The following is a 14,888-nucleotide window of genomic DNA, read 5'->3' as shown; positions in this document are numbered from 1 at the left end:
GATGTCAGGATTATATTCCCTCCCCCACCTTGCTGATCAGGGGCGAAATTCTCCGACCCCACGCAGGTTCGGAGAATCGGCCGGCGGCAGCGTTATTCCCGCTCCCGCCGGGTTTTTAATTCTCCGAGCGGCCAAAAACCGGCGTTGTGCAAATCCCGCCGGCAGCCTGGGCTGGATGGGCCGAAGTCCCGCCGACGTGGCCACGGGTCACGTCGGCGAAAAACGCAGTAGCTTTAAAACGGCGTCAACCATTGAAGATGGTTGACGCCGTTCAGTGACCTAGGGCGAGTGCGGGGTGGGGGGGGGGAGGAGGAGGAGGAGAGAGTCCCGGCGTTTGGGGGGGGGGGGGGGGGGGGGAGAGAGAGAGTGTCCCGGCGTTTGGGGGGGGGGAGAGAGAGAGAGTGTCCCGGTGTTTGGAGGGGGGGGAGGGGGGCAGAGAGAGTGTCCCGGCGTTTGGGGGGGTGGGGGGAGTTGCGGCGTTTGGGGGGGGGTGGGGGTTGCGGCGATGAGAGGGGAGGTTGTGGCGTTGGGAGAGAGGTGGGGGTACCGGCGTTGAGAGTGATGGGGGCGGCGTTGGAGGGGGGTAGGGGTGGTGGGGAGGGGGGTAGGGGTGGTGGTGAGGGGGCTAGGGACGTTGGAGGGGGGTAGGGGTGGTGAGGGGGTAGGGGCGTTGGAGGGGGTAGGGGTGGTTGGGGGGTAGGGGTGGTGAGGGGGTAGGGGCGTTGGAGGGAGGTAGGGGTGGTGAGGGGGGTTGAGGTAGGGGGCAGCGGCGTGCAGAGGGGGGGGGCGACGGTGCGTTGGCCCCGGGTATCCGTCGCCCCCCCTCTCTGCACGCCGCTGCCCCCTACCCCAAACCCCCCCACCACCCCTACCCCCTCCAACGCCCCTACCCCCTCACCACCGCTACCCCCCTCACCACCCCTACCCCCTCCCCACCACCCCTATCCCTCTCCCCACCACCACTACCCCCCTCCCCACCACCCCTACCCCCCTCCCCACCACCCCTACCACCCTCCCCACCACCCCTACCTCCCTCCAACGCCGCAACTCCCCCTCTCAACGCCGCAACCCCCCCTCAACGCTGCAACCCCCCCTCAATGCCGCAACCCCCCCTCACCACCCCACCCCCTCCAACGGCCCTACCCCCTCACCACCCCACCTCCCTCCAACGCCCCTACCCCCCTCACCACCCCTACCCCCCTCCAACGCCCCTACCCCCTTCACCACCCCTATCCCCATCACCACCACCCCTACCCCCCTCCCCACCACCCCTACCACCCTCCAACGCCGCCCCCCCCATCTCTCTCAACGCCGGGTCCCCCCCCCCTCTCTCCTCTCCTCTCAACGCCGGGTCCCTCTCCTCTCCTCTCAACGCCGGGTCCCCCCCTCTCCTCTCCTCTCAACGCCGGGTCCCCCCCCCCTCCTCTCCTCTCAACGCCGGGTCCCCCCCCACTCTCCTCTCCTCTCAACGCCGGGTCCCCTCTCCTCTCCTCTCCTCTCAACGCCGGGTCCCCCCCCCTCTCCTCTCCTCTCAACGCCGGGTTCCCCCCCCCTCTCCTCTCCTCTCAACGCCGGGTTCCCCCCCCCCCTCCTCTCCTCTCAACGCCGAGTCCCCCCCCTCTCCTCTCCTCTCCTCTCAACGCCGGGTCCCTCTCCTCTCCTCTCAACGCCGGGTCCCCTCTCTCTCTCTCTCAACGCGCCACTTCCGCAGCGGGTGAAACTGATGTGTATCGCGTCAGTCCGCTGCTGACCCTTTCGGGAACGGAGATTACCGGCTTAAAAGAAGGCCCCGACGCCGGAGTCATCCGCACCGCTTTTGGCCGCCGGAAATGGGCGTCACGCAGGTCTTCGGAGAATTTCGCCCCAGAAGTTGCATGTTGTTTAGCATCATACACAAGATTAAAATCCTATGCTGACATCCAATCTGTTAGAGCTTTCCCATTGTTATAATTCAATAGTAGCTCCATTCCGTATGATGTCTATTGAAGTCTTTCATGTGTATCGTTGGACGTTGAGGGGTTGGATGAACTTTTCTTCATTCAGGGGATTTACAGATATTGGTAACTAAGGGGCTTTCCACAGTAATTTCACTGCAGTGTTAATGTAAGCCTACTTGTGACAATAAAGATGATAATTACAATTATTATTGTGCGACAATTCTGATAGCTGCAGTGGAGGTAACGGTTTGTTCCATATTTGAGATTGTAATTTAGTTATTAATTTCATCTTTCACATAAATCACCAGGACATATTTTGTATGGGGTAAGGCTGTGAAAGGCTTATAACCATAGATCTTGTAATGATGCATACTTTTCTTGTTATTTGTCGCATTTGGCACATGAGAGCCCCTCAACATTCAGTTGACAGATCCATATTCCAGGATCTAACCTTCGGAATGCTTGATCTTGAGAGGGTTGTTGTAATTGCACCAATTTTGAATTATGCTCTGTTGACCAGGAGGCTTTTAGGGGTGTTTGGTCACCATTTTGATTACATTAGTTATGGATTTGAGAGTTCAAGAATTCACTTGGCTGGGTGTGGTACAAATATGCTATCATCCTCCACTGGAGTGGCGACTGCAACCAAACCCAACCAAGTCCATCATCCATGCATTCCACCACTGAAAATCGCACGGCACACAACTCCCTAAATGTTACCTTCCATGGCGAAAGATGGTGCATGACCTGACTCCAACCAATCTTGGAATGACACTTTACCGCTCCCTAACTTACCATCACCACCTTTGAAATACTGCCAAAAAGATCAAGACATGAGGAAACATCTACCAGAAGCTCACGGGCAAAAGCTGGAGTGCAAAAAAATACCACCTTTTGTACTTCTGCTGCTGCTCTGGTCTTTTCGACAGCTGAATACCGTGCATCAGTGTGTGCCTCAAGTCATCACACCAAACTCACTGGCACACAGCTTCATTCAATAATGACGATAACCCCTGGGATTTTGAGATTTGCTCCATTTCAGTGGTTACCTGCCGTCCTCTCAAATATTGCACCCTTCCTCCATTTAATGTACGCAGTAACATGCAGAGAAATAACTTGTATCAGCAGCAACTTAGACCTCCCCACTCAGAGATCTTCAAGACTCCTCAACTCACCGCATGACTCTTTGAAACCCCCTCTGGATGCAAATCAAACATCTACAATTCCAAAACACTGATGAAACCTGAAGGAAAACATCCCCTAAATAAACACTTTGGGTGGAATTTTCAAGTCCTCCCTACGGTGGATTTAATTGCGGGCAGGGGGGACAATGCAGCAGGAGCTGAAAAATCAATTTCCCGCCAGCGAAAAGTGACAGCAGGATCTTCCGCTCCAAACCACCATGGCAGGTTGCATTTCCTGCAAGAGGCCGGTGTGAAACCGATTTCCATTATGCTAATAGATGCACTTGAAAACCCAGCCCGAGTGTCCGTGACACCAGGGGGAAATCATGCTGGTCGAGAAGACTTCTGGACCAACATGACATGTAAAAGTTGGCACTTATCTTTAGAAACGTTTGGCAGCACGCGGTGATGAGAAGATGAAGGCCGCCAGCGACCGGATCCTGGAACACCACATGCAGAATTGGGTGCGTGGAGCATCAACTACATGGATCTTTTCTAACCAGCAGCATCCAGGAGGGGATTACTCTCAGTGCAGCAACTTCTCTCAGGGTTTGGACCTTCAAACAACCACTACTTCCAGGGTTTGGATCATCAAGCAGCAGATGGAAGGTTACAAGAGGTTCTGTTGGGCGGTGAGGATCTTGGGCTGGGGGGCGGGTGTGAAAGACAGGGAGGAGAGGAATGAAGAGGTGGGATTCGTGCTCTGGCCTTATGGGGGGTTGGGGGAGAGTGGAGGAGGTTAAGGGTGCGAGCGGAAAGAGAGAGATTCAGCGGGGTCTTACGGTTGGTGAGCTGGTGCAGAGTGAGAGGGTTGTAAGCGCCTTGTTGGAATGTGGACAGGGGCTTGTACAGGTGTGAAAGGGCATGGAAGGGTGCAGTGGTGTGAAGGGTTCACAGGGAGGAGACGATGGATTCAATGGTGCATTCCTGGGAGGCAAACTGAGGGTAAGATGGTACAAGGGCATAATGATGGTTAAAGGGGAAAGTGGGAAGGAGACTTTTATATTTACTTGGACTGGAGGTGATGAGGGAGGGATGAAAGGTGATAGTGGGAAAGTTGAAAATGATTCATGAAGGCGGTCAAGGATTATGGAGGAAAGGGTGTAGGTGATGAAGGGAGGCAAAAAAGTGCACACCTCACCCTTCAATGAGCTCAGGCTAAGGTCAGGCCTCCCATCACTGGCTGGTGCAGGCTTTGGTGCCATAGAATCATAGAATTTATAGTGCAGAAGGTGGCCATATGGTCCATCGAGACTATACCGGCCCCTGAAAGAGCACCCTACCTGAGCCCACACCTCCACCCTATCCCCGTAACCCAGCAACCTCATTTAACTTTTTGACACTACAGGACAATTTAACATGACCAATCCACCTAACGCACACATTTATGGCCAGTGGGAAGAAACCGGAGCGCCCGGAGGAAACCCATGCAGAAATAAGGAGAAAGTGCAGACTTCACACAGGCACTGACCCAAGTCCCTGGATGCTGTGAAACAACAGTGCTAACCACTGTGCTATTTTGCCAACCCACACCCCTGTACACCTTGCTGGGTCACCAGCGTGAAATTGTATTGATGATGTGATCTCACCTGAGAGCGAATTCTAGGATCCACCGATCTTTGCGCACTTGACGAACAAAATGCGGGTCCTCTCTTCCTCAATGAAGGAAAGAACAGACTTATGAGTAACTCATGACATGAGCTCACGTGAGGGTTGCAGTGCAATTGGTGAGGGTGACTATCAGGGAGCAAATCTAGGAGAGGCATCAAGTTGCATAAAAATAAGGGTGAGTGACGGTGGTGGACATATAGGTGATGTTGTGAGAAAATGTTTAGAAAGATAACTATGGTTAGATTGCAAGATAAATGGATGTTTGTGATGATGCGATGGAGTAGATTTGAAAAGGCAGAAGAAAGTGATTTTTTAAATTTTATTTTAAAATTTAGAGTATCCAATAATTTTTCCAATTAAGAGGCATTTTAGAATGGCCAATCCAGCTCCCCTGCACATCTTTTTGGGTTGTGAGAGTGAGACCCACGCAGGCACGGGGAGAATGTGCAAACTGCACACTGACAGTGACCCGGGTCCGGGACCTTGGCGCTGTGAGGCAGCAGTGCTAACCACTGCTCCATCGTGCCACCCAGAACAAGTGGGTTTGATGTGCACACCACGATGTAAGTAAATGTGCAGCTTTTCTCACCATTTCTGATATGGTTTGGCCATTAAAGCACTTGCTGCACTGAATCCGGAGTGCGTAACACTGCTCCTTCCGCTGTAACTTGCTGTGTCTTCTTTGTAGAAACAGCAGGTTTCTTCCTCCCTTGCTGTAGAGAAAGTTATTTCCCCAATTCTATGTTGACTCTGGAAGTACATCAAGAGAGTCAGCATTAAAGTGGGGTGCAACTTTTGAACATCCTGAATCCATCTTCTACAATTGCTGTCTCTGTACAAACCTCCGAACTCCTCAAAATCCATCTTTATTCTTCCCTTTCCGACCTCTCTGACATGGCGTAACCCCTAGAGCTTGAGCAGTGGTAGAAGAATACTGCTCTGACTGTAGAGATGCTCTTGCTGATGACTTTCAAAGTGCTTTCAAAGACTGCTCACCCCATCAAAGACCATTATTGATTCCCCACTAGTATCAGAACCTCTCTTTCAAACGCCTATGAAAGTATATTGGTTTGATTGCAGTCATTCTACCATAGTTACTAGCAGTTAAGTCCAGATTTAGGCCAGGAACTTGAGTTGCTGTGACAGCAGCTCAGTTCTGTATCTATATAAAAACTAGGGAAAGAATTTAAATGATTAAGCTTCATGACATTACTTCCTGCTCCCTGTAGAAATCTCAGGCACACAGCGTGGAATCAAACACTGTTTGCTGAACCAGGTGGCTGGAGCATGCCTCCAGCTGTGGGAAATCTGGCCTTAGTTAATACTTCCGTACAATTTCTCCATGTCTTTCTGTGCTCCCAGCAATCAAAAGCTACGTGCAACATCTTTCCTTGTTATAGCCTTCCCTTTGGTTTTATGTTATTTAATTAGAAATTATCTTTAGTTTCCTGCAGTATTTTGCTATATGCCTTCATTCACAGGTTAGTAACTGTGTGAAACAAAGCACCGGCCTATCTCTGTAGCGACAAGAATAATAAACAATACTCTAGCCATTTATTGTGCGAAAAGCACAATTTGAATATAATTTCAGTGGTGTGCTGTTAGCCAGAAACAAGTCATTAGAGGAGTTTGAAACATCTGATTAAATTCTCAGGTGTCCTATTTGACATTTTCGGGAGTGAGTTGAGTCTTGCAAGGTCCTTGCTTCTGACGGGTAACAGGCCAAATTCCTGGAGCAAATCAGTTCAGTTTTGCATTACAGTTTGTGAAAGGTGTCTGGTAAAAACACCAATAATCAAAAGGTTAAAAATCATTAATTTTAGGAGTGCAAGATTAACTGAAGCTCAGATGATTTCCAATTCCTGCTTCATTATCAGATCTGTATGAAATTTAGAATCATTGAATTTACAGTGCAGAAGGAGGCCATTCGGCCCATCGAGTCTGCACCAGCCCTTGGAAAGAGCACCCTACTTAAGGCCACGCCTCCACCCTATGCCCGTAACCCAGTAACCCCACCCAGATTATCACCCAACTTTTTTTTAAACTCTGTGTTCGTGCAATAATTTGAATGGAGAGAGTTCAAGACAGTGCATATAACTAAACAAATGCATCAAATTTACATCTGTTTTATTTTTTCTAGGAACGCGAGAAAAATTGAAAGGTAGCATTTATGTCCCTGCCTAACTCCTGAACTGCGCTCACATTGGGATAGGGATTCTACAAATATATACAAATATATAAAACAAAAAAGAGTGGCAAAGGTAAATATTGGTCCTTTAGAGGATGAGAAGTCAGTTTTAATAATGGGAGATGAGGAAATGGCTGAGGAACTGAACAGGTTTTTTGGGTCCGTCTTCACAGTGCAAGACACAAATAACATGCCAGTGACTGATAGAAATGAGGCTATATGACAGGTGAGGACCTTGAGAGGATTGTTATCACTAAGGAGGTAGTGATGGGCAAGCTAATGGGGCTAAAGGTGTACATATCTCCTGGCCCTGATGGAATGCATCCCAGAGTGCTAAAAGAGATGGCCAGGGAAATTGCAAATGCACTAGTGATAATTTACCAAAATTCACTAGACTCTGGGGTGGTCCCGGTGGATTGGAAATTAGCAAACGTGACACCACTGTTTAAAAAAGGAGGTAGGCAGAGAGCGGGTAATTATAGGCCAGTGAGCTTAACTTCGGTAGTTGGGAAGATGCTGGAATCTATCATCAAGAAAGAAATAGCGAGGCATCTGGATATAAATTGTCCCATTGGGCAGACGCAGCATGGGTTCATAAAGGGCAGGTCGTGCCTAACTAATTTAGTGGAATGTTTTGAGGACATTACCAGTGTAGTAGATAACGGGGAGCCAATGGATGTGGTATATCTGGATTTCCAGAAAGCCTTTGACAAGGTGCCACACAAAAGGTTGCTGCATAAGATAAAGATGCATGGCATTAAGGGTAAAGTAGTAGCATGGATAGAGGATTGATTAATTAATAGAAAGCAAAGAGTGGGGATTAATGGGTGTTTCTCTGGTTGGCAATCAGTAGCTAGTGATGTCCCTCAGGGATCAGTGTTGGGCCCACAATGGTTCACAATTTACATAGATGATTTGGGGCAATGTGTCCAAGTTTGCAGACGACACTAAGATGAGTGGTAAAGCAAAAAGTGCAGAGGATATTGGAAGTCTGCAGAGGGATTTGGATAGGTTAAGTGAATGGGCTAGGGTCTGACAGATGGAATACAATGTTGACAAATGTGAGGTTATCCATTTTGGTAGGAATAACAGAAAATGGGATTATTATTTAAATGATAAAATATTAAAGCATGCTGCTGTGCAGAGAGACCTGGGTGTGCTAGTGCATGAGTCACAGAAAGTTGGTTTACAGGTGCAACAGGTGATTAAGAAGGCGAATGGAATTTTGTCCTTCATTGCTAGAGGGATGGAGTTTAAGACTAGGGAGGTTATGTTGCAATTGTATAAGGTGTTAGTGCGGCCACACCTGGAGTATTGTGTTCAGTTTTGGTCTCCTTACTTGAGAAAGGACGTACTGGCACTGGAGGGTGTGCAGAGGAGATTCACTAGGTTAATCCCAGAGCTGAAGGGGTTGGATTATGAGGAGAGGTTGAGTAGACTGGGACTGTACTCGTTGGAATTTAGAAGGATGCGGGGGGGGATCTTATAGAAACATATAAAATTATGAAGGGAATAGATAGGATAGATGCGAGCAAGTTGTTTCCACTGGTGGGTGAAAGCAAAACTAGGGGGCATAGCCTCAAAATAAGGGGAAGTAGATTTAGGACTGAGTTTAGGAGGAACTTCTTCATCCAAAGGGTTGTGAATCTATGGAATTCCTTGCCCAGTAAAGCAGGTGAGGCTCCTTCATTAAATGTCTTTAAGGTAAAGATAGATAGTTTTTTGAAGAATAAAGGGATTAAGGGTTATGGTGTTCGGGCCGGAAAGTGGAGCTGAGTCCACAAAAGATCAGCCATGATCTCATTGAATGGTGGAGCAGGCTCGAGGGGCCAGATGGCCTACTCCTGCTCCTAGTTCTTATTTTAGGGGCATTGATGAAAATTACAAACATGCAATTTTTGCAAATTTATTTTAAGTCATGCTACTTCAAAGTATGTCCACGTTTCAAAACATTTATTTTATGCAATGCTGAATTGCAATAAGCTCGACTTGACTATAGCGATGCCATCCCACATTTTATCCTCCATAAAAAGGGCATCATCCAAAAGGCAGCTGCCTGTGTCCTAACTTGCACCAGGTCCAGTTCCCCGATGCGTATGAAGTTTTCAGAGATTTTTGCGCAGTTTAAAAAAAACGTCTCGCTGCTTGCATTGTTTCCTGGTTAAAATTTTGATCCTTGTTTCAAATCCCTTGACCAAGGTTTTAGCCTCTGCCATATGTGGCTCCATGTCATACTTTGTTTTAAAATGCTCTTATGAAGGACTTTGGATGTTTTATTACATTAAAAGGTGCTTTATAAATGTATGTTGTTGTTATTATCAAGTGATTAAGGGATAATGTCAGCTGACAAAGTAACACTTAAGTAACAGGCAATATGGCAGAATTGCAATTATTTTAAACTGCGGAAATTTCCAGGCCCACCAGCATAAGGAATTGTGGCGGGTGGAAAGGTCGCACACCAGAATCTTGGTCCCCCTCCTAATTAAGTGCCCCGCCAACAGGTATTCTGTTTCATGGCTGTACATAAGTGGTGTGAACCTGGTGAAGTAGATCTCTACCTGGAGCTTCAGGTCAGTAGACACTGCTTTCACCTTTCTTTCACACCCTTATTGAAAGATAATAGCTACCTGTCACACAAGCTGAGTCAAGGCAGGGCACAGGGCATAGATAATACTAAGGCAGGATGGGGAGGGGGGAAGTCAAGGAGCAGAGTGGAAGAGTGAATGGCTGTCCAGGTGCTGTTCAAATATGGCATCCAGATTTCGGAGCCTTTGATGTGACGGTGGGGCGGGCTACTTCCTGCCCACCCCACCAGGAAACTCGACGTGCTCCTCGCAGCTGCATAATTAATGAGCTGATTAGCGCAAGGGCTCACGTGTTCAGCCACCCTGCTCTCCAGCGGAAATCACTCCTGGACTTAGTCATTGGAACGGAAAATTCTGTCCAAGCCTTAGTCAGTAAGAAAATGTACATTATTGTGAAGGATAAGATTTATTGTCTACCCCAAATTGCATTGAGAAAGTGGTAGTGAGCTGCCTTTTGAACCACTGCAGCCTCAGTCTCAGTGATAAAGATAGAGACAACATATTCCCATCTTTAGGCAGAGGTCAGGAAAAACGGCGTTAAACCCATCAGCCCCAACGGCAACTTTCCCCGCCATATTGTTCAGTTCATAGCCAAAGGAATTAAGAGGTGGTTCCCACAACGTCATGGTGGCTCTGATTTAGCAACTTACGGGTTTTTTTAGATGTCAATTTATTGAGATTTTCAATTTGTTTACAAAATTCGTATCAAACAAACAAAAGCAGATAGTATCAACGTACAGCTCAAAACAATAGTCATTAATTGGGAATAAATAGGACCGGAAGAATCAGAGACAGAATCCCCAACATGTTCTTTCCACGGATAAATGATCTGTCTGCACCCAAACTGCATACAAGCAGCATTTTAGACCCACATCTCACCCACGACTATAAACCAAAGTGACAGAAGAAAACAATACCTCGAGAGCCCCATGCGAAGAGGAAATGAACCAACTCTTACAGTCCAATTTAAACTCTTCTCCAGATCTAGACAGGAACAGGCAGCTACCCTACACCTTCGAGATGGCAAAATAACAAAATCAAAGACTGAAGACCGAAAGAACAACCAAATACTCCATCTATGGCCTCCCGTAGAAGACATTTTTTTTAAAAAAAGCAAGAACAGTAGCCAAAAAACAAGAACCCAAACTTCCATAATCCCACCTCTGAGCTCCAGATCAAAGGACAACACAAATCACCACCAGCACCAGTACCCCACTCAGAGGACGACAGGGGCCAAAACCAAAAAGGGATAAACTGGTCCCAGACGTAAAACGGGGGAAATGCACTCCAGGACAGGAGGGCTATCAGAGTGACCCCAAACTGGGGAGTGCCCTGGGAGGGAGGGCCGACTCACCCCACCCCCTACAACCAGGACCACAGAAAAAAACTAAGGATTAGACCACCCAAATGCCAACATCGGTCTGTTTCTGAGTGTCCATCACTCCAAAGCTCACCATCTAGCAACTTAGGTCTCAAAAGGGAGCCCCATTTTTAAAGGGAGGCCCATTACAACAAAATAAAAATAGAAGCTATAATAACAAAAGGAAGTTGACATTCATGAAGATGAATTTACTTACCTATTTACAATAGTCTGCGTAATGCAGCATCTCACTCCGAGCACAATTCTAGCTGGGAGGATTTGTTACACCAGGCCATGAGTTGGGCTGGCTTTTATACCTTGCTCATAATGAGCCCCAGGGGTTTGGCCTCCGCCCCCTACCCTGGGAGCTCGTACTCCACGAGTCCTACAGGGAGATCAATCATTGTTTCCCCCCAGGGTCTAAAACTTCCCCATCAGCTGCAACTGGCAGAGGCCTTCTGTGCTGATTAGCCCACAGCTGTGCATCCAGTTGTGGTGGTTCTGGGTCGGGTGGAGTGTAATGGTTCACTATCTGCTGCTTCCTGTCAGACTGCTGAAGGGGAACAGTAGGGATCTCGGTGCCGGACACACTGTCATCTGCTAGCAAAGATATCTCCGTATCCATACCGGAACCCGAGTCATAGAACTCTTGCTGGGCCAGATGTGACAAACCTGACCGCTGGCCCCTCAACCCAAGGGGTGGCTTATGCTGCGGAGACGGTGGTACTACTGCCGGTGGAACATCCTGACAGGCGAGCTCATATCTGGTCAAATGGTCTACATGCTGCTGAGTCCCTCTGTGTCCATGCACATACTCGAGCAGCCGTGATCCATAAGGTGTCGATAAAACTCAACATCACAATCACCTCATCTGCAGTAGGTGGGGGTCAGGATGCTGTGGGCAGTGGCAGACGGCTGAGGACATCCGCATGGGAAATCCTGGTACCTGAACGGTGTTGAAAAGTGTGTTCATAAATAGCATGCCCACCGCTGGATCCTGGCCGACGCAATTGGCGGGTTGCTCTTGCCCTCTCGGAATAGGTTGAGTAACAGCTTGTGGTCCATTATGATAATGAAATGCCATCCATACACATATTGATGGAATTTCTTAATTCTAAAGATAACAGCCAGACCTTCCTTCTCAATTTGTGCATATCGGTCCTCTAGGCAAATGCAGTGGGGTATTCCGTGCCGTCATCCCACTCAAGGGCTAGCTCCGCTCCGATGCCATAAGGGGAAGCAGCATACGTTAAGATCAGGAGCCGTTTTAAAGATAGGCACCTCTTTATGGCTGTGAATGCCTTGCCCTGAGATGTGCCCCAGCACCATTTCTGGTCTTTCCACAACAACACGTGCAACGAAGCCAATAGAGAGGCCAAGTTTGCAATAAATTTGCCATAATAATTAATGAGGCCCAAAAAGGGCCAGAGCTCAGTGTCATGCTGCAGGGTGGGGGCTTTATCCTCGACTGGGTGTATCCCATCACTGTCCATGCGATATCCAAGGTAAATCACTGCCTTGACACGGAAAACACATTTACTTCCTTTCTGTTGGGTGCCATGCTCGCTTCGGCAGCACATATACTAAAAAAAAAATTGGAACCATACAGAGAAGATTAGCAAGGATGACACGCAAATCCGTGAAGCGTTCCATATTTCTGTTGGGTGTCCATATGGGCAAAATGGTGGAGTACCTCCGGGAGATTCGCCATGTGCTCCTGTTCCATTGAATTGGTGATAAGAACGTTATCTAAGTAGACAACCACTTTTGGCACGCCCTGCAAGATGTTTTCCATCACTCTCTGAAATATTGCGGGACCCAACAAAACTCCAAATGGAAGGCAGGTGTATTCGAACAATGCCCGAGGTGTATTCATCGTGGCAGATTTTCTAAACTCTGGGTGGAGCTCCACCTGCAGGTACATGTGACTCATGTCTAGCTTTGTAAATGAACAGGCCTTGACAAACCGAGCATGTAGATCCTCAAACAGGGGCATTGGATAGCGGTCCAATCGTGAAGCCCCGTTTATGGTAAGCTTGAAGTCCCCACACAGCCAGGCACTTGTATCAGGTTTCATCCATGACAGCACAGGTGCAGCCCATGTACGGGTCGAATGTCCCCCAGATCTTATAAAAGTTGCAGTTCTGCATCTACCTTAGGAAGTAGCGCATACGGAATCAGCATGGTCCGGAGGTACTGGGGCTGACAGCAGGATCGACATAGATGTGGGCTCTGGCACCCTTACTCCTGGCCCGACCTTCCTGGAAAATGTCCGTATATTTATTCAACACAACATAAAGATTGCCAGAGCCCTTTCGGAAGATTTATTGCCAATCGAACTGAAGGAGTCTCAACCAGTCTCTTCCTAAACCCGGCATGTACAACCACCTGGGGCAGGCGAACTGTCTGCTATCCAGTCATCACCGGCGTCATGGTGGTTCCCACAATTTTCAACAGTCCCCCTGTATAGGTGGCCAATCGAGCCTTGGTTTCCCACAAGGTCAGTGACATGATTCCCATACGCAGGCGCCGAAACGTGCAGAGGGCTATAATGGAGGTGGCAGCCCCGTGTTCATCTACATCAGTACTTGGTGTCCATCAACCTGCAAGATAATCCAAATTCAACTGCTTCAAGCAGTCGTCATCATCCTCCTGGGTGTCCACATGCAAAGCCCTTGTCTGGGGCGACCTCAGCTGCTGTTGTGCATGATGTTCTCTGCACCTTAACGGTTGAGCTCCTCAACCACAATGGCAGCATGGTGGCTGGCTCTCACCATCATCCTTGGGTGAAGTATCCGACCGGGCCAAGGCAGCGCCCAAAACCCAACTCTGGCTCGAACATGCCTCGGGGGCTGCTCTGTCGGAGGAATTCTGGCCAGACCCGCACCATCCTGTGACCGATATGGAGTCTGCACGGAAGGTGAGCCCAAGCTATGCACACCAGAATCAACAGATCCTTGCAGTTCCTGTACACCCTTCTCCGCATGTTCGTGAGAAAGGGAAAGTTCAATGACCTGCTTTAAATCCAGCATAATTTCCACTGACAGCTTCCATTGAGTAGCCAAATTATTGATACCACCCAGACAGAAGTCTATCCCTTAACATTGTAGGTCTGGGGGGCACGGTGGCGCAGTGGTTAGCACTGCTGCCTCATGCCGCCAAGGACCTGGGTTTGATCCCGGCCCCGGGTCACTGTCCGTGTGGAGTTTGCACATTCTCCCCGTTCTGCGTGGGTCTCACCCCCACAACCTGGAAAATGTGCAAGGCAGGTGGATTGGTCAGGCTAAATTGCCCCTTAATTGGAAAAAAAAATTGAAAACATTCTTGTAGGTCTTAGCTCAGGTTGTCTTTGGTTAGGATAGATAGAGATTGCTGGAGGCACGGCTATTGGCAAAACTTTACTGTTTATTAAATATTCTTCTAACTATATACAGGACAAAACAGAAGGCTACAGAACTATCCCTCATTGGGCTCTGTTGTCATGCGGTCTCACATCACCGATCATGTAGACTGGCTGTTTACATATTTACCATTAGCCCTATTACAGAATTCAGCTCTTATTTTCTATGTTTGAACCAAGGCTGTAATGAAGCTCAGCAAGGAACCCTAACTGAGCATTGATGATCACATTACTGGTGAGTAAGAGCCACTTGATGGCATTGTCGACAATAACCTCCATTTTCTGCTGATGATTGCAAGCAAGTTGAAGCAGTGGTAATTGATTGGATTGGATTCCCTGTTTTTTGTGAACAGAACATACCTGGATAATTTTGCACACAGCCAGATGGATGCTCGTGTTGTAGTTATACAGAAGCAGTATAATTTGTTTTTGAGTATAAACATTCAGCACTCCAGCTGGGAGGTTATCGGGATTGATAGCCTTTGCTACATCCAGTGCCCTCAAAACGTCTTGATATCACATAGAGTGAATCGAATTGGCTGAAGGGTGACATCTGTCTTTCTGGGAAGAAGGCGAGATGGATCAACCACTTGAAAATGAAAATGAAAATGAAAAATGAAAAT

General features: G+C 48.2%; 1 protein-coding gene and 1 pseudogene across 1 annotated transcript in view; both read left to right on the top strand.

The window, feature by feature from the left end:
- The window catches only part of LOC119966355 (tomoregulin-1-like), a 394,538-nt gene that overhangs the window by 182,647 nt on the left and 197,003 nt on the right, over window positions 1–14,888 (top strand). The window lies entirely within an intron of this gene.
- Window positions 12,440–12,524, top strand: LOC119966683 (annotated as a pseudogene).

The sequence above is a fragment of the Scyliorhinus canicula genome, chromosome 5, assembly GCF_902713615.1.
Source record: "Scyliorhinus canicula chromosome 5, sScyCan1.1, whole genome shotgun sequence".
Lineage (NCBI taxonomy): Eukaryota > Metazoa > Chordata > Chondrichthyes > Carcharhiniformes > Scyliorhinidae > Scyliorhinus > Scyliorhinus canicula.
This window is presented reverse-complemented; position numbering and strand designations above follow the sequence as displayed.